Source organism: Coturnix japonica, chromosome 21 (assembly GCF_054131305.1).
Source record: "Coturnix japonica strain WE chromosome 21, WE-NBRP24, whole genome shotgun sequence".
NCBI classification, from domain to species: Eukaryota; Metazoa; Chordata; class Aves; order Galliformes; family Phasianidae; genus Coturnix; species Coturnix japonica.
In genome coordinates this window covers 5,605,361-5,624,040 of record NC_140683.1, presented here as the reverse complement: position 1 = coordinate 5,624,040, position 18,680 = coordinate 5,605,361, and the positions used below count along the sequence as shown (strand labels likewise).

Sequence of the window (18,680 nt, the reverse complement as noted above, 5' to 3'; positions counted from 1 at the left end):
ATCGGCTGCTTTAGGGCACCCATTGCAGTGAGCTCCAAGATGATGCTATGGGAGTGCTGCAGTGGGGCACAACCTGGTTCTGCCCCTTCATCATGGGGGGTTCTTTGCCCCGAGACCATTTTGTTTTGTCTCATAGAGGAGCTGTGAAGGCGAGTGGAATGGGAGCTCCAGGCAGAGCCATCCTCATGAGCAGAGTTTAAAGCTGAATTTACAGCTCCATAAGGGTTTGGAAGGCTCAGTGGTATTGTAGGACTTGCTGTTAGGAAGCGATAATGCTTTTCTTTTGAATCTCCATGCTTTCCTGTATGTATGGATATATGGAAGAGATATATACATCCATATACATATGGATGTATGGAAGAGAACCTGTGCAGGTTGGCATCCCCTGCCCCAGCCCTTCTCCCTCCCTGCCCTCCAACCACAGTGATTCCACTTTGGGTTGTGCACCTTCCCTCCATGAGAGCCCTGAGTCATAGAATTGCCCTGTGGTGAAATAGAATAAAGGAAGGGGTCTCATTATTTGGGGCTGCAAACCCAAGGGCAACATCCCTAACCTGGGAAGGTTTGAAGCAGCATCCCCAGGGCAGAGCCAGCCTCCTCCCATCACATCCATGGCCGGGAGCTGGGGCAAGGGTCTGAAAACAGTGGTGGGCTCTGTGTATGCATCTTCAGCAAAGAGACTCATAAATGCAGCTGGGACTGAAAATCAATTCTTTAAAGCTGAAATCAATAACAATAACTAATATTAATAGTGATTATCCTTTCTTTATTGCACTTTGCAGTTGGAAATGAATTGTTTTTAAGGATTAGCGCCAGCTGAACTCTGTAATGCAATGTAAGACCGAAGATTTACTATGAAAACACAGCTTATGAGGAAAGACCCATTACTGCTGATGGAATACACTTCTGAAATAGCTACTGCTGCTGCTGCCATGGAGCAAATGGAGCCTTGGAACCTGCAGTCAGCAGAGGGTTTAGATTGCTGGCAGGAGACGGGGATTTGGGGCTCTAACCCTGTCTGGTTTTCTTGCAGTCTGACTTCTTGGTTCCCAGACATCCCAAATGCATTTTCATTTTTGGTGTCTTTTATCCGAAACAACCTCAGACATGCAAAACTCCGGGGTGGGGGGAGGAGGGGAGGAAGAAAGGGAAGTATGCTAAGCCAGCCATATATCTATCTGAGTCAGCCATACATATATGAGACAGCAGCGTCGAGAGCTGTGTGTGTCAGAGTTTCCGAAAAGCAGAGAGAGTGAGGTGTGCGCTGAGCCCTTTAGGAAAGTCTGGTCTGGAGCATCCCCATGGGAGCCCTTATGTGCTGAAGGGCTTCTGCAGGCTGAGTGCTCTGATGAGAGGTGTCAGACTGGGAGGCTCCTGTGGAGAGATGGATGCAGCACGCTCGGGGGATCGGGCTCCATCCTATTCCTCTGCCCGTCTGACTGCTGAGTCCAAACCATTCTTTGTGCTTCTGGTTCCCATCACCAGAAAGTGGCGATGCTTCAGGTGTTGGGAGTAGATTTGGGTTGGTTTGGGTTTCCTTGGTGGAGCAGAGGGGGTTGTAAACCAGGGACACTGTGGGTTGCTCTGCTGCCAAGAGTTTATTTGCTGTCCCTGGGGGGTTATTTGTGAGAATGCAGTCCCCATCTCTTCCCACGCTGTTCCTTTATGGGAGCTCTAGGCATCTTGCATTTGGACTTGGACCCACCAACCATTTCCATACTCAAAGACCACCTGGCATGCACAGGTAATGACTTTAGATTGCATTTAACCCCACTTTCTTCTGGGATAAAGCAGCGTCTGCAGTGAGAGCATCTGAGAAAGCCTAGGCATGGCAGCAGGAGCAGGAAAACTAAGTCAGGGCTTGAAGCACTGATTGAGCACCTGGTGGGAAGGCAGGGCCAACCCAGGGGAGCTCAGGTGCATGCAATGCACTGAGTGACCAGAAGGGCTGAAGCCAGGATCCACCCCTGCCCAGACCTCATTTAAGGGTTGGCAGTGAAGGTAAGGGCTTCCTGCTAGAGATCCCTGCCTACATGAGGCCTTTTGAAGGTAAGCAGCTTCTTTCCCTTTTTTTTTTTTTTTGTGCTTATGACTGTTGCAATGGAGCAAACCCTCTCTTGCTGCAGCCTGGGGCCTTGTTATTGGGTTGCTGCCTCGCTGGCACCTCCAGCACACAGCATCCTAAGTCTGCTCAGCTGCAGAGCTCTTCCACCTTTGATTCCTGGGTCGTTCACTCGCTTTTCTTTTTAACACTGTGAAGTTTTTCCTATTAGCTAAGTTGTAAAGACAAGCAGAATGAAAGCCTTCTGCAAACAGCAATAGATCAGTGGCAGCTGGTGTGAGCAGACTGATCCCATCGCCTTATTGATCTCTGTTAAAGGGGATTGACATTTTTCACCCAGTGCTGGTTCCTTCACTTTTATTGGAAGAATGGCCTTTCCACCAGAAAACTTGGCTCTTAACTCTGCTTTTCTCTGCCATGTTAATTCACAGCTGCCTTTGTATTGTATGAAGACTCACATCGTGCTTGTCTTGTCATCTCCAGGCATGCTGGAAATCTGTGTTTGAATCACGAAATGCACTTTTCAATGGACGCAACGTTCTGGTAACTGGAACAATAACCACTTACCAAATGAAGGTAACTCAGATGACTCAATGTTTCCCTATGAGCTGCTTTCCTTCCCTCTCTTGTGCCTTTCCACAGAGTTTTCAACCATCTCAGAACAGAAGCACTGGGAACCGTCCCAATTGGGTTGAGCTCTCTGAGCTCCCTTCCATCAGTGCCAACCTGGAAGGATTTATGAGCCCTTCTCTCAGCCTGGCATGTGGTGTGCAGATGTCTCAAGGCTGGCTCAGCTTTGAACTCCCTCTAACCATTCAATTTTTTTTTCAGTTGTGCATCATTGTTAATTTCCTCCAACTCATCTTCTGTGGGTGGAGGGCTGGAAAGCAGCTTCTTTTTCCCCTGCTCAGAGACGATCTCTGTGGTCCCAAAGAAGGGAGATGGCAGCGTCGCTCCCTTGGGAAGAGCTGTGTGACGGCAGCAGGAACGATGCTGGAATTGCCCCATTTTTGAGGGGCTTGAAGGGAAAACCTCTGCTGCTTTGGTGGGTGTTCATGACGTGAGGATGCACTGAGATGTTCACATTACCTGCCCACCTCCTTCCACAGCGCAGTGTCTGCTGGCTGGCATTTCGTTCAGATGCTCTTACTTTCCCAATGAGTGTGTTTTCATTCACAGAATGAGTCACAGCGAGGGGCAGGAAGAGCTGAGGAGCAGACACACACACACAGGGCAGGCACACACAGATCCCACCCCATGGACACCCAGAGGATGCAATTCCCAGCTGGAAGAGAGGGGGAACACAGGAGCTCAAAGCCCTCTGCAAGGGCTGAGCATCCTTTGCTGTCTGTGGGAATGATGGGCCTTTTGCAAACTGCTCCTCTGGGCCCTTTTTAATTTGGGATTTCCCTCCAGCTGCATCCTTCTGAAGGGACTGAGAGCCCTGCAAGGCATGGGATGCCAGCAGGTAATGGACCCTGCTGCTGTTTATACACTCTGTTTTCAGAAAGGAAGTGGTTATAGTGATAGATCTCTCTGCAGCACTGGCTGTTCTGCTCTGTCCCAACTCCCTGCCACCTCCCCACGTGTCTGCCCCACTGCCTGGCACCAACACAGCACCAAGAGGGAGGGGACAAGGTGTGGGGGTTGGAGAGGGGCTGGGGAGAAATGAGATAACACAGGGATTGATCCGTCCAAAGGTTAAGGAGCTGAACTTATTTAACTCCTGTTAGCTTATTTATTGTTCCTGAGTTATATTTGTGACCACGACTGAGCAGATTACTGCAGGATTGCTGGGTAGATTTAGAAACCCGGGGTGTTTTTCTAGCTCCGTGCATGTGTTTGTTTGCGTGCGCTGCTCACTCTGAGCATTCCCCTTCCCCACTGCCATTAGGGATGAATGTAAGCACTCATCTGTACGTTTAGAGGCAGAGAAGTGGGGGGGGGGGGGGGGAGGGAAATCTTGCTCATCAGATGAGAAGCTAAATTTATGCTGGGTACAACATATGCTCTTTGTTATACCATGAGAGCGGTGGGTAATAATTCCTCTGTCCTCAGAAACAGGGATACTTAGTGCAGTAAAAACATATAGATATATATAAAACCCTCCCACTGGTGGTAAACACATGCGTCATGCATGATTGCTGGAGCTGGTAAGCGCTGGATGGGGATGAGTAATGTTTGTTATGGCCCTGTGACTGCCAGGCACTCGGTAGCAGGAGCAGCACAGCAGTGGCATAAGGCCCAGGAGAGAGACCTAAGTCTCACCCAAGCTTGGCTGCAGGCTCTTGGCTTGATCCCTCTGGCCTTCCCACCTCCCCTAGAGCCCCATGGCCACGTGGGGATCTCTGCAGGAGTAGGAGGAGTGGGCTGGGTGTCTCAGAGAGGGGCAAGGTGTATTGCTCAGATGGCTTGGAGAACGTCTGCTGTTGCATCAGTTTCTTTTCTGTCTCTGTAAAAGAGCCATAAAAAACAATGACTAATTCCTCTGTGGAATATTCATCTTTTAAAAAGCCAGACCTGGGGTTTCAGTGCCTGTGGAGTCTTCCAACTCCTCAGGTTGGAAAAATTTATTCTCTGAAAGGGTGGTAATGCTTTGGAAGTGCCCAGAGAATGGTGGAGTCCTGGTCCCTGGAGATGTTCCAGAGCCATGGAGATGTGGCACTGAGGTCAGTGGGCGCAGTGGGGTGGGTTGAGGGATGGACATGGGGATCTTAGAGTTACTAAGGTTGGAAGAGACTTCTATGTTTTTTGTTCTTGAAGTCTAAATTGTATCTGGTTTGTAGCCCCAGCTGGGAAAGGATCTGGATCGTGGAGAGCTGTCTTGGATGAGGTCAAGCACAGCAGGTAGTGTGGGGTGGGTTTTGGAGCTTCCCATAGGATTTGGACTTGAAGATTCCTATGGGTCCCTTCCAACTTGGGATATTCTATGGGAATTTGGAGGTGTGGGGTCCAGGCTTTGTGGGATCACTCAGACCCACTGACATCCCAAATGAACCCTAGTGATTGCTGCAATGTGTCAGAAAGATCTGAGAAAGGTCCCGAAGATGTTCAGGAGGGGGATGTCAAGGCAGTGGCTTGGGGGATGTGGCTGTTGGATGTGAGATCTGCAGTGATGGTGCTCCACCCATTTATCTATCATCTCTCCATCCATCACAGGTTGTTGGGATGAAAGCAAAGACAAAGGTAGAGCTGGTGTATGGAAAGTGCTTGTGCCCATGTTAAAAAAGCAGTATGTCAAAGAACAAAAGGGAGATCGTGCATGTATATGAATGAAAACCCACCCGTCATCTTAAGTCAGGATTAGAGCCATGGAATGGTGCTGCCACCAGGAATCAGGGCAGGTCCCTCCCAGGTCTGATCACACATGACATTGAGTGCTGGTCCAGCCCATAAAAATCTTCTGTGTTAGCAGTCAGATGGAAAGAAATATCCTCCAGCATAAAGGCAGCAGTGTGTGGGGGTTCAGCTCAAAGGCAAGTCCAGACCCCAGTGCTGGATCTGTGATGTGGCTGCTGGAACATCAGCTCAGCTCCTTCAGCAGGTCTGCTGCAAACACATGGGGACAGCTATTGTGTGTACAGTCTGTAGCTGCTTATTTTATTTGTCGGGTAGAGGGATAATTGACAGGTGGCTGTCTGGGAGAGATGAAGCCCTCCAGCAAAACTCTGCAGCTCCAGCAAGATGCAAGTAACAGAGAAATGGCTCCAGAGGTGATAGACTTGTTACTTTTAACACCGCCGGAGATGGAAGGGAGCAGGGTTGAATCGCAGTTCAGAACAATCATACCTAACTGCTGAACTAAATAAAAGCGATGATTTCATACCGGTGTCTGCAGCTGCCTCAGACTGAGCTGGGATTAATGAGTGTGTTGTTGCCTTTGGAAGGGAAGTGCACGCCTGAGGACTTCAGGTTCCTTTTTTAAGGGGAGCATCACCCAGGAGGAGGGCAGGGGTGGGTGATGGGTGCACCCCAAAGCGGTGCTGATGTTTATCCTCCAGCTAATAAACCTTGCTGGGAGAAGCAGGGAGGAGGGCAGTGTTCATGGGATGGGCTGGTGCCCAGGTAACCCCATCAGCTGCAGGTATTCAACTTTCCTTGTCTTCCTTTTATTTTGTCCTTTTTCTAACTGCTCTGCCTGGGACATTGATGCCTATGGATCTCCTTTAGGCCTGGCCCTCGTGCTCCTCAATGAGTCTGTGCCTATTTTGATGATACACAGCATTATCTACCCCAGACTCCTACAAACAAAAACAGAAGCTTAACCATTAACCCCCTTCCAACGCACCACCCTGACCTATCGCTCTCTGATTACTGACTTCTCATAGGGCAGATTTCTGTCTGTATCTTTATCAACCTCAAGCATCTTTTTTTTACTGTTTACTAGAGTTTGCCCCCTGCCATGCTTATGCTGTAGCACTATGGAGGCTCTCACCCCGCCATGCTGCATGCTGTAGTGGTTCAGGGCTGAGCTCAGACCAGCAGTGCTGAAGCCTGTTGGTTGCATCCCTCTGCTCTCTCACCTCTGTGCGGCTTTGCAGCAAATCGAAGTGCAACAAATGGCTTTGCATCATTTCTTTGAAGAGCCCTGGGCCTTGTATGTTATCTTGAGGGCAGAGTATATGCTCCAATAAAAGAAGGCTTTATTACCGACTGCAACGGAGCCAAGGATTCAAACACGTATCGCCTTGTGAGTTTGTCGTAAACTCCCTTTTATGGCCCTTCCAGTTTATGGCTAATGGAGATTTACAGTGGGAAGAAGGGGCCGTGCACTCTAATTAATACAGTTATTAGGCTAGGAGGGCTCAGCACAAGCCCTGTGCTCACCCTTCTGCACAGCAGTGCATGCAGGGGGACCCACGGTATGGATGGGGAGCTGAGGTCACTTCTATGGGTTGCACAGCATAGGGCAGTGGAGGCTGTGCTGAAAACATCCCATCCCTCCTGCTTGGGGGGTGCTTCTGTCAATTAGAAGTCACTGTTCCTCATCCATCTTTGGGCTCTAGATGAGTTCAGAGCCCGGCTCCATCCCCACCACCACCGTGGACCCAGGATGTGGCCCTGTTAATATCAGCCTGGTTTCTATCACGTGTGGCTCTGCTGGAATGAAGCCACAAATGAGACAGATTTCATGTGGTTGCAGCTCCTCGTTGGGAATGTTTCATCCCGCTTCGCCCAGCAATTAAAAACGAGGAGCTGGGGTGAGAACAGTCCTGCTAATGATTTGCAGTCCACTCCTTTGAGTTAAGCTGTCTTTGCAAATATCATATCAGTCTCCAGAAGCTACCGCAGAAGTTAAACATTAAGTGGCTTATGTTGCTGGAAACTTCCGTTGGCTTCAGCTTGATCACAGGTCAAGGATGCCGTCATCAAGAGCGGCCTTGATCTCAAGCAGCCGCCATGGAAATGGCCAAGCCCAGAGGGACTGACATACAGCGGGGCCATAAATCCATTCCTATGGGGCAGCACTGCGCTCCTGACCTCACAGAAGAGTGGGAATGCTGCTGGAGGAGCCCATGAACCCAGAAGGGACTTTAAGGTCTGCTTCAGGTGGAAGGGTGCATCCAACTCACCATGCTGGAGAGAGGAGCACTGATTTCCCACATCACACCCAGCCACGAGGGCAGAGCCAGCTGCTGAAATGCTGCCCATCCAATAGGATGCTTTTGCCTTTATTTCACTCCAGGAATTTCCTGCAAAGGGAAAAAGGCTGAGAATTGCAAGGATTTTGAGGGGAAATATTCAGGAATTGGGCACCCCTTTGAGGTGTGGTGAGGTCTGTGGTGGAGAAAAGAGGCAAAAGATTCCGGGCTCCTTCTCACAGCTATTATTAATATTCAGATTAATTAACTGTGCCAAGCAGTGGAGGAAATTGAATGTCGAGAACAACCTAAGCTCTGCTTTAGATTTTAAGCCATTTGGGGCTTTGATGTAAAGCCTGTGCTTTTATTATTATTATTTTTAAATCTCACTCTTTTTTTTTTTCAATGCAAACACCTGGCCTGCTTTAGAGGCGATATAACAGTAATAAATGATCCTTATTAATTGGCCGTCAGCTGATGGGGGAACAGCAGGCTCCCAGCTCAACAGGGCACATTCATGGAGGTTATGGGGCCAGGTTGGGGGGAGATGGGGCTGATTCCCCCCCCCCATCCCAATGCGGGGCTCCCAGCTATGAAGGGAGATTCAGTGAGGTTAAATAATGAAGAAAAGAAGCTTTAACGAGGCAGAGCTTAAATACACGCACTCCCTCTTTACCCATTTATTAAGTAATAATGAAACACTTTTGTCAAAGCTTAGGCACCAAATTTCTGACACCAGATGAGCACTAAAGCTAATCAGGGGCTGGAAAAATGGGAATATAATTAAGGCTGCTGACAGCCCCGTGTCATTAACCTCACAGCTCTCAGGTGCCACACTGAACCACAGCTGCAAAAAATACTGTATTATGGGCAGTTGGTTTCAGCTGTGGAAATGAATTTGGCTTTTAATGGCTCTGTTATGTCTCTGGGGCTGTGGTGGTGGCAGGAGGAGGGTGGTGGTTTGTGCTGGGTCAGCTTGGCTGGAGTCTGTGCTGCTCAGTGGTAAGAGAATAGGGGAAAATGAGGGCTTTCTGGGTGAGGGTTCAGGCTGGGGTAGCGCAGCTCCCTCCTCTCCCATGATTAATTATTGTCACTATTAGCAGTGTGGGTGTCTGCTTTGTCTTAGTGCCCAGCATTGCTGCCTGTATCCAGTGTCTTCTGATGTGGGGCTGGTACCTGTGTCCCCTGTCTGCACTGTGACTTGGTTTCCTGCCCTATGGAAAGAGAGGTAATAGTGGGGACCTAGGGGTTCCAGCATCTTACACTGCTGTTTCCTAGGCAGGCACTATGGGATATGGGAAGGGTTTGCCTGGGAAGGAAGGGGGCTGTGTCACTGCCAGGAATAGCACCCAGGCATCCCATGACCTGAGCTCTCCCGCACTAAAACATGATAAGGTTCCCAGCACCAGGCACAGAGCAGCCATAGGAGAGCACTGCAAAGACTGCTGTCAGTGCTGCCTATGAGGATGAGTGAAATACCTATTAGGAGCTGATGAGCAGAATGGCACTGAACCTGACTCAGCTCCAATGTTAGTCATCATTCACCCTCTGCTGTCCCACACTTCCTAAGCCTGTCTCACGCTTTCTCTGCAGCCTTCTCAGTTTCTTGGGTGCAAAACTCAAGCTCTGGACAAGAACAGAAGCAATCAATTACATTCTCACTCTGTCTGCTTTGGAAGTCTTGGAGTGTGCTGGTGTGACCACAGCCATAGGAGAGGGGCAGTTTAGGATAAATCAAAAACAAAAGTGCCATTATCCGTATGGGACCTTATGAGTGTATCGCATACCCCAGCAATTTTGAGCTCTCTGTCTATGGTTCTCGCTTGGTTTTAACTTAATTTCTTTGAGATGCAAATTAGAGGGATGATATTCAGAGGCTGCATCAGAAAGTCTTTAATCCGAATGGGCTACAAGATTTATTTGGAAGAGCCAAATGTCTTGTCTGGGACAGAAGCAACTGAGCTGAACTGAAACAGATGGACATAAAGGAAATTAAGCAACTCTAATGGTCTTATCCAGAGTTTCAAAGAATTTGGTCTTCGGAAAGCTCCAGCTCCTGGAAGCACGTGATGAGATGGGGAGCTCAAGTTTCATTTAAAAACAGGCTTTGCAGTTCACTGAGAAAGACAATAATAATGTTTTGTTTCCTCCTGTGTACAGAGGGAAGGCTGCCTTCCAAACCCCAGCTCCTCAGCCCTGTTCATGACGTGAGATGGAGCTGTATTGCACAATGCTTGAATTCCTTGTCTTCATCGCAGTATGGCTATTTCAGTGGGTTGGATTTGGGATTTCAGAAGGCTGATGCTTCCATGGGTTCTTGGGGTGCTGGGAAGTGGTTCCCCTGCATCTTTGCAAGGGGAAACCATCTGCAGCCTGAGCCCTCCTGCTTGCAGCTGCACCATGCCCTGCTTGGCTCAGTGCTGAGTATCAAGAGCAGAGAAGCTTCACTTGTCTGCAAGTTTGCCATCCTTCACCCCAGTGCTTTTGGATTCAGATTAAATAAAAGGTGAGAGAAGTGGGGAGGGAGGGAGGGAGCGTGAGAAGGAGCTCATCCATTACCATGCTGTGCACAAGGCGGGAGGTCTTGGCCTTCTGGTTTGAGTGCTTATTCCCCATAAAATACATCTGAGAGAAATCAATACAAGAAGCACGCAAGAACTTAAATCAAAGCACAAAGAAGCTGCACTTGGCGAATGGAGCGACCTTGCAGAGAGCTTTCAGAGCTGAGGGCCCAGCCCTGCAGATGCAAAAGCTGTTGGTAAAAAATAAATAGCAAGGCTGGCATGCAGGCAGTCGTGTGCCTTGGCACAGACCTCAGACACAATGATGTCTGTATGGGAAAACATGAAGAAAGGGTGTTGGCCATAGTCTGGGTGGCCAGCATGAGGACAAAGTCCAGTTTTCCATTGAACAGCATGGAGAGCTGGGACACCCAGCTCGGTTTGGTAAGTTATAGGTACCAGCATTACACCTGGCTTGGTGATGCACCACGTCCTCTGGGCTGTAGTTGTGCCCATGCAAGACCTCAGCCCATGGGAACAAGTGTGCAGATCAAAGCAGGCTTTGCAAGCAGCAGGCTGTTTCCATCAGCAGCCAAGCAGGGCCACCTGAGCACAGGTGCCAGCTGCTGACCCCACTGCTGGGTCACAGCACCGTGCTGCAGACACCATAAATCTGCAGAGGTTTGCTGCAGTCAGAGCTCCACCTCTGCAGACCGCGGGGCGCATGTTCCCATGCTGGGAAATCTGACCCCTTGGTAGCCTGAGAGACAGGAGAAGCCTGGGTTTGGTGTTTTGAATAAGTGGCTTTTTATCTGAAATCCCTTTGGGAGCATGAGCTCAGTAACCAATGAAATTATATCTGTTGTTTCAAGCAGTGAAGAAAACTTGGCCTGATGTTTATTGAGATTTATGGCTTCCCTTGAGCTTAATTGTCTTTGGGAGCCCTGGATCTTTTTAACGGTTCAGCTAAGTGGTACTAAGAAGGATGGTAATGGTTTGAGCAGCCTGCCCCCTTAGCATATCTCTTTCTCTCACACAATTTGCTGATATTTGGGAAATATAGCCAACGCACTCCCCTCCTGAGGTCACAGTTATTCACTGGTGTGAAACTTCAAGAGACAAAACCAGGTGTGAAAAGCTCCCAGGCAGTTCTTCCTTGGCGAGGTGACAGTTTCACCTCTTGGGGCTGTGCACTGGGGACAGGGAGAGGACACGTGGACTGCAGTGGGGACAGTCACCTGCACCCCTGCAGGACCCTGTGGCCCCTTCTCCCTTTGCTGCAGGATTTGGGTATGTGCAGCTTCAGTTGCCTGCCATTGTTTCTTCCTTGCAGGGGATGCATGGTGACTGAGGCATTGTTATCAACCTATGGAACAGCCCTTGTGGTGCAGGGCTTGGGAAGGAAACCACCACCATTAGTCTGGACTGGCCCAGCTCCCACCTTGTGTTCCAGTCCCTGGGTGACCATCCTCAGCCCCAGCACTGTCACCAGGAGCAGAGCATCACCCTTCACACCCCATTATTCCTCACCCCCAGAGCCTTTTCATCTCTTATCAGCACTGACCCCTGCGCTCTGTTATCTCCCCCCAGCCATCCACCCAAGCCATAGAGCTGTCAGCGTGGGGAATGACCTTCACCTCCCTGCTCACCTCCAGGAGATGCTGTGTCCATACGGCTGGGAGCGTGGCTGGCTTCAGCAGCACTGCCTGCTGCCCAGAGCCAGGTAATTACAGCACCCGTTACGGTTCAGCGGGCACCTTCATTAATAAACCTCAAGTTTCCGAGGTGCCTAACTCAGCCCTTGGAAACCACATCTGGCTGTAACTCTACGGCGTGTCTAAGCTTTCAGTTCGTCTCCGACTGCCTAAGCGGTTTATAGGACGGGCTGTAAACAAAGTCTGTTTTGTTGGGGTTTTGCATGCTTTGAGGGAAAGAAAGCAAGCACATCAATTGGGCTCATCTCTCCTGTGCAGAGCTGGAGGCCGACAGCTCCTTCTCACGTTATCCCAATGGGTTTTTTATACTTCTGATATAGCCCAAATAATGGAAGTATGGAGTCCCCCCATGCACGCGTAATCTTTTGCTTGGCGTTGGGCAGGATCCTTGCTCCCAAGTGGCATCTGCATGCAAGGCAGAGTGTGAAGGTTAGCTGCTGGAACCACTGGCCAGTCCCAGCATTTTTAGGGTAAAACCTCTGTAGATACTACTTTCTGATATTTCCCATAGGCAACTGGGAACTGAAGAGCTACCATGGGAGCCTCTGCAGCCCATGTGCCAGCAGCAGATCTGCCCATGTATATTTTCTGACTGACCCAACAGCAGGGCCCCTCTTGGAACTGGCTAAATGTGGTTACTGCTGCCTAGTAGCTTCTTCCTTGTGCTTAGGTGAATAAATTACCCTACAGCTTCCATCATCTCCAAGAGCTTGAGCGCTTCCTCTGGCACAAGGCTGGCTTTCAGGAGAAGCAGCCACCAATGGGAAGGATGGAGTTAAATTCCATAGAGTTGTATGGAGCGGAGATGGGGTAAGGAGATGAGTCGGGCATCAAAGGGAGTGGGCAGGCAATGTGCAGCCATAACCATCCCCACCCATCAGCAAACCACCCCCTCTAGTAACCCACCAGAGCTCAAAAGCAAGTGAGTGCATGTCTGTGTGGGGGAGCTCTGGGGTGTGGGAGGGAGGAATGGGCTGCTGGGGATTTTGGGGGTCCAGGCTGCTGGGCTGGGCTGTATCTCTGGGTCAGAGCCCTTCCCTGGCTGTGGGATGGAGGCTTATGGTATTTAGGAAGCAGGATTCTGGAGCTGGGGACATCCAGACTGCTGGGTACCATCCTGCTGAAGGGAAAGGGCACTAATGTGCCTGTAGCCCTTTTTCCTAGAGCCAGGGGCTGTGGATGCAATGGGCTCGGACACCTTTTAGGGCCAATGCTCACCATGGCATTGGCTGCTAACCTGAAAGTGAGCAGAGCTCTGTAGTAAAGGGAGAAACTTCTGCTCTGCATCCCCATCACAGAGCAGGTGGGGGCCACCTGTGTGTTTCCCAGGTGCTTTCCCACCCTGGGGAGTTGAAGAGGAGGAGGTGGCAGCGTTGGCTGTGGGTTGTTGCTGAACTCACTCATGGATTGCTAATGATGTTTGTGAAAGCCCTGAATGAAGACCACACACGGGAGGCTCAGGCGAGTGATGTACCTTAGACCTGGAGGGTGAGAGGGAAAAATGCTTTTGTGCCTGACTCACCAGCTCTGTGCTAACACTGACTCATAATTACTGATTTCAACTCAGGAAAAAAATAAAGATTTATCTGCATTCAGACCTATGGAAGTGGCCGATGCAACCTGCTAATGAAGAGGGGAGGTGGTGCTGCTGCACTGTTCACAGCCCTGTGTAAGGTGTGGGGAGTGCATGGCAGGTTGGCTCTGTGGGGCTGTGATGAGCCCCAGAGATGAGGAGGGTCCGGTCACCTCCAACACTGCACAGAACTGGATGAGGGAGGGAAATTTCCTTGGGTACTTCTGGCTTGTTTTCCCATGGCCTGGCACAGGCAGGCAGCTCTGCAAATGAAGATGTCTCGTGAGCAGCACATTGGACCTGAACACGTGTTTGTGTGGTTCCCCTGCCACCAGCACAACAGGAGCTACACGGCAGCCAGCCATGCAGAGCCAACAAGAAAAGCCTACTGAAAAAAGGCACCGGCGATGACAATACCCATTTGCAGGACGGATTAAGCTCAGAGCAGTGTCTGGGCTTTGTGCAGGGGCAGCTCTGAGCATGCAGCGTGGTGGCAGGAGGCTATAAAAGCTGGGATCCCACACAACCCTATTGCCAACAGTGTTAACCCAGCCCATGCTCAGTCCCCATCACTGCCAGGACCTGCCTTCTTCGAGTGCCCTGCCTGTGCCACCTTGACCCCCTGCTGCTCAGCCCTGCTGGATGCTAAATGGAAACCCCCCCATTCTGCCAAGTGTTAAATACTTATCAAGCTAATACAGCGTCTTCGCGGAGGTGCGTACATGAGACAACATGTTACCATAATTAACAAGCAGCTGGAGTTGGCATCGGGCTGCAGCTGCTGGCGGCGGCTCCCAGCGCCTTTCCCAGGGCTGCAGCTCTGCCCCCCCCCAGTAGCAGGGCAGTGTTGAGGGGAGAAATGCCTTGTAGGTCCCTTCCCACCTTGCAGGGGGTGGTGGTGGCCTTCAGCCCCTGTTCTGCAGAGCCATGGAGGTCTGGGACTATTTCTGGGTATATAAGCAAATGCTTATACAGGGGGTGAGGAGTTGTTATGGGGGGCACTGAGCTGAGAGCTGTAGGGAATCCTGCTGCTGGAGACTCCAACAGTGGTGGCTTATCCCTGTGCCATGGAATCACATGGGCAGTGATGGCCAAGTGCCACTGGGATCTGTGTGATAGATGTCAGGGACCAATAGTGGCACCAATGGTGGTGAAAGAGAGCGGCTGTGATGGGACTGTAAGCCCAGCCCTGGGGATGAAGGTGGTAGGGTGGGGTCGATGGGGGTCATTTGCTTGTTCAGGCTTATTGAGGTGATGTGGATCCATCCCTCTGCTCAGCCCTATTCAAACCTCCCCATCCTTTCGAATTGCCTTGAGCTCCCTAACTTTCCAGCTCTGGAGAAGTCATTGCAGCAGTTGATGTTTGTATCATGACCTACATTGCTATTGGGTTTTATATATATATATATATATATATTTACTGCGCTGTATGCTAGCTTCCCACATGCAAATTGCTCTGAGTGAGCCATTTATCTGGAAAATAAAGGTTATGTTCTCAAAAGGCATTTAGTTCCTTTCTGAATGATTGAGCGAGTTTTCCACCGAGAAAACAAAGGTCTTTAACACAGTCCAAACCGACGACAGGGAAAAAGGCTCAGGTAAAACCCCTCCATTTATTTAATAGCTCCCCCTTCCTCATTCATATTTACAAGATAAAAGGGGCTCCATCAACCCATTAGAGTTGAAATACGTGTCCTGTCTTCAAGGAAAGCAAATCCCATCTGGCATCCCTGGAGGAACATAACCTTAACTTCAGCTTAATGCCACATTAGGGTATCTAACAGATCCAGCCTGAGATTTACCTGCCTTTAAGGAAGATTTATTTTGGAAGCAAACAGGCTCATGTGACAAATCTCTTTCCATCAGCACCTGAGGTGAGGAGGAGCGGTTCCCCTTCTGGGGGTCCCTGCTGTGTCCTGGGCTGGGTGTGGAGCTGGGAGTTGCCCTAGGGCTGGGCTGCTTCCCCCTACCCCACTGTGCAGACCCTGTTTGCTCTGTGCCTGCAGGGCTTGGGGAGAGGCTCTAGGGAAAGGTGGTTCCAGCTTCTGTGGCTCTTGCATTTGCCTGGGAAATCAGAGAGTTTTCTGTACTGAAGGTATTGCTGCCAACACCTCTCTGCATCCCCACCCCAGCACCGCCTGTTTCCATCACCACCCCCACCACCTTAAGAACAAGAGCAGAGAGGGGCACTTTCTCTCTTTCCCATGCAACTTAACCTCGGGGACTCAGTGCTGCGGTCCTAAAAACACACCAGCAGCTGTAGGAATGCAGGATTGGGTTCCTGCAGCAGCTGCTGCAGAATTGGGTGACTCCATCCTAAATGACACCTCAGTGATGTGGTTCTTCAGGGCAGGAAAACTGCTGGTGGCCTGGTGTGGGAAGCACAGCCTGGCTGGGTCTGCTGAGAGGTTTTAGCCAAAGCATCATAGTGGTGTCTGAGCAGAAAGAGTGTTTCTGTACAGAGCAAACCCGGAGGTGATGTTTGCAGCAATAGGTTCATTGTCACTTATGGTTTCATTGATATGAATAGAAAATGGATGAGGGTTTTATAATTATTTAAACAATCCCAAATGTGTGAGGCTGCTTGGGACTAAAATATGAGGCATTTCTTGGTGCTTCCCTGCTTGCCCATGCCTAAGGTGGTAGCTGTTCTCTTTCCCTCAGATCTGGCTTCTGCTGTAAATGGAAAACCTGGGGGGTTGGTGAGATGGAACACACACTGTGCCATGCGAGCCCCTGGGCTTTGGATGCTCTGCATCTCCTCCTGGTTCTCGCCAAGCCCCTGGGCTGCACAAACCTTGGTGTCTGCTGGCAGAGCTTCCCCAGCAGCACCCTGGGGAGAGGCTGCAGATGCCGAGGATTCCTGTTCTCCTCTCGAGATACCATGCAACATGCGGGTGGCTGGGCAGGACGAGGGGTGTGGAGCATCCCTTGTAGGGAGCCAGCTCCAAAGGGCTCTATGGGATAAACCTCAACACAAAGCCTCTGGTGGGTTTGGGATCAGGGCTGCTCATTCTGAGGGGCTGTGGGGATGGGCACAGCTGCCCTGCGTTACCAAACTGCATCTCATCAGGCTGTTGATGTACACGCTGTTCAGCCTGAGAACGAGAGGGCAAGTCAGCTGCAGGTGGGTGAAACCTATCTCCTCTGCACTGAACTGGCCTGCCTGACTGGTTTTTTATGATTATTTTTTATTCTGTCTCCAGTTAGGCAATACACTTACCTGTTAGAAATATCGCCCTGGGCTGCCAGCTCAGCGAAGGAGAAAAGCGGGTGTGTGTGTTACCGAGGGAAGATGGGGGTCACCACCCTGCCAGGGGGACACCTCGGCCCTTCCCTGCCCTCCCTGGGCTCTGCTTCTCATGGGGTGCTTAGAGCTGAGCATCCTTATAGGGGGGATATCCAGGAGGGAGCTCCCAACATCTCCTCCTCCTACACCCCCAGGGTCACTGGGCTGCAATGGATGGATTTCAGCCCAGCCTGCAGTTTGGGATCGTTAACCATGAAGGTGCCCCTGGGAAGAAGCAAAAAAAAAAAAAAAAAAGTATTTGGGAAAATTTGCTAACAGACTCTAATGACTTAATAATCCCTGCCGGAGAGAGCGCGGCAGGTTATGTGAATGTCAAGTTTGTTTGCTTTGCCGAGAGCCGACTGCTGTTAGGTAATCAGAGGGTGTGACCTCCTTCGTGGGGAAAAGGCAAGGCAAGGAAAGCGTGTGCCCGCTGCCCTGCTGCAGGTGAGCAGCAGTGATGGGCACAGAGTGGCCCTGGCAGGTCCACTGCTGTGCCCTACTGAGATCATTGGGAGCATGCTGTGGGGCTGGGTGGTAGGGTGGGATCCAGCAGGGAAAGCAACTGGGAGCCCAAGGGAGGGGTGCTGGGTATGAGCTGCCCAGGGAGTATTGTTGGGTGGGCTCAGGGTGGATGCATGTGTCCAAGTGAGCTGTGGCACAGCACGAGCCCCTCTTGGCCAAGCCTGCACCCCAGCCTGCCCAGATGGGGAACACTGTCCCATTTTGGGGATGCCATTGGGAATCATAGGATGGCTTGGGTTGGGAAGGACCTGAAATATCCCCCTGCTCCAACCCCCTGTTTGTGGACAGGGGTGCCACACAGCAGATTGAGTTGCCCATCCAACCTGGCCTTGGACACCTCCAGGGATGAGGCACCCACAGCTCCTCACAGCCAGTGCTCAACAGAGCAAAGTGTGGGATTTGCTGGGACCTTTCCTTGTCAGTGCAGGACTCTAAGCATACTTTGCATTATCTGCCATGACCCGTGGCATCAGTACAGGCTGCCCCACACCCACAGGGACATGACATCTCACTCTGAAAGCCAAAAACAGGCAGGTGGGGGCTGATCCCCTCCCCACTGCCAGGTCCATTGTGAAGGGGAGTGCATGACTGCAAGCACCGGAGCTCCTGGAGCACAGGTTGCCACCTCGCAGCTGCTCTCAAGCTCCAGCTTGCCTGCCCCGATGCTGTTTGAACAGGCACCTTTGCAGACGTAGCTCTAGGCCAAGTTGTGGGGCAGCCGGGAGGGAACCGCCTGGCTCCAGACCCCGCTGCGGGAGGTCCGGGCGCGTGGGCACCGAAATACCTTGTGCCAACCACAGCTCTGCCCCAGGGCTTCAACACCTGTGGCCACTTTGAACCCCAACCACAGCCCTGAGGTGCCAGCAGAATACGTGGGAGCGCCGAGGCTCAGCTTACACCCATTTTTACAACCATTGCTCAGAGTTCTGGGGGCAGGTTGTATTTCCCAGCAGACACACATCCTCACTAATAGCAGCTTGCTGGGGTCCTCCTAGCAAAAAATACCCCATAACTGCATTATGAGGCCAAGACTTCTGCCATCTCCCCTTGCTCTGCTCGCTTTCCTGAGGCTGCCACACTGTAGGGGATTAGGGGAGGATGGCTCCATGCACCTTGCACAGCACCCAGCATCCTGCAGGGATGCCCTGGATGCCACTGCAGCAGGCAGAGCTCCAGAGAGCATGACACACACACTGCAAAATGAATTAAAAAACAGACAGGCACATAAAAAAAGAAAAAGAAAAAAGGAAAAGGCTTCTGAGGCTTAGCGTTGGATATTTATACACTTGACATAAAGGATATTTCTGCATTGAAGTAATAAGCGTGACTCAGTAAACCAATGGGGAAAGGGTGTTCCCTTTGCAGCAAAACCTCAAAAGATCAAAGAACTTCTTGAGCGGTTTAACATTTTGAATGTTAAATGAATTGGTTTC

The 18,680-nt window shown here is 50.7% G+C and overlaps 1 long non-coding RNA gene across 4 annotated transcripts; it reads left to right on the top strand.

Moving 5' to 3' along the window:
• The first annotated feature begins 1,865 nt into the window (after window positions 1–1,865).
• On the top strand, window positions 1,866–14,931 carry LOC146757448 (uncharacterized). 4 transcript variants are annotated; one of them, XR_014936166.1, is made up of 5 exons: window positions 1,866–2,049; window positions 2,546–2,638; window positions 11,736–11,868; window positions 12,551–12,670; window positions 13,190–14,931. It is a non-coding gene; the product is annotated as an uncharacterized LOC146757448 (long non-coding RNA). The 4 variants fall into 4 exon arrangements; XR_014936164.1 differs by lacking the exons at window positions 1,866–2,049; window positions 2,546–2,638 and adding an exon at window positions 3,137–4,731; XR_014936165.1 differs by lacking the exons at window positions 1,866–2,049; window positions 2,546–2,638 and adding an exon at window positions 3,137–4,731 and having other exon boundaries at window positions 12,531–12,670.
• Window positions 14,932–18,680: the final 3,749 nt, after the last annotated feature.